The following is a 1,228-nucleotide window of genomic DNA, read 5'->3' as shown; positions in this document are numbered from 1 at the left end:
AGAACCAGGGGGAGCGGAGGAGGGAGAGAGAGTTGGGGAGAGAGAGGGATGCAAAACTTGAGAGACTATTGAATGCTGAGAATGAGCTGAGGGTTGAGGGGGAAGGGGGAGGGGGGAAAAGAGGTGGTGGTGATGATGGAGGGCACTTAAGGGGAAGAGCACTGGGTGTTGTATGGAAAACAATTTGACAATAAAATATTATGGGAAAAAGTAAATATAAATCTCACCTTTTAAAAGAAATCTTCCTTTCATTATCTACTGAAAGTCATGCCTACTGCACCAATAAACATTTCATTAAATCCAGTTATACAGCAAACACTCCCAAAATAAACTTAGATTGTTTTGCAGTTTCACTTAACAGTATATAAAATGCTGTGTTGTGACAGGATCAACAATCCATTAGATACTGAATCAATTTTTCTTAAGCACTACTAACTGCTTGCTCTTCTTGAAGCTAATCATTCTGAAAGTTTCCTGTTAGACCTATGAGTGCAAACATATGGTATCTGTCTTTCTCTGCCTGACTTATTTCACTTAGCATGACTCCCTCTAGGTCCATCCATTTTGCTACGAATGGCCAGATTTCATTCTTATTACCATGTAGTACTCCATTGTATATATGTACCACATCTTCTTGACCCATTCATCAGGTGATGGACATTTAGGCTCCTTCCATGATTTGGCTATTGTAGAAAGTGCTGCTATGAACATTGGTGTACATGTGCTCCTATGCATCAGCACTTCTGTATCCATTGGGTAAATCCCTAGCAATGCTATTGCTAGGTCATAAGGGAGTTCTATCGATAGTTTTTGGAGAAACCTCCACAGTGTTTTCCAGAGTGGCTGCACCAGTTTACATTCCCACCAACAGTGTAGGAGGGTGCCCGTCTCTCCACACCCTCACCAGCATCCATAGTCTCTTGATTTGTCCATTTTAGCCACCCTGACTGGTGTGAGGTGGTATCTCAGTGTGGTTTTGATTTGTGTTTCCCTGATGATGAATGATGTTGAGCATCGTTTCATGTGCCTGTAGGCCATCTGGATGTCCTCTTTGGAGAAGTGTCTGTTCATGTCTTCTGCCCATTTCTTCACTGGGTTATTTGTTTTGTGGGTGTGAAGTTTGGTGAGTTCCTTGTAGATTTTAGATACTAGCCCTTTATCTGATATGTCATTTGCAACTATCTTTTCCCATTCTGTCGGTTGCCTATTAGTTTTCTTGATTGTTTCC

This window comes from Suricata suricatta, chromosome 17 (genome assembly GCF_006229205.1).
Source record: "Suricata suricatta isolate VVHF042 chromosome 17, meerkat_22Aug2017_6uvM2_HiC, whole genome shotgun sequence".
NCBI lineage: Eukaryota > Metazoa > Chordata > Mammalia > Carnivora > Herpestidae > Suricata > Suricata suricatta.
This window is presented reverse-complemented; position numbering follows the sequence as displayed.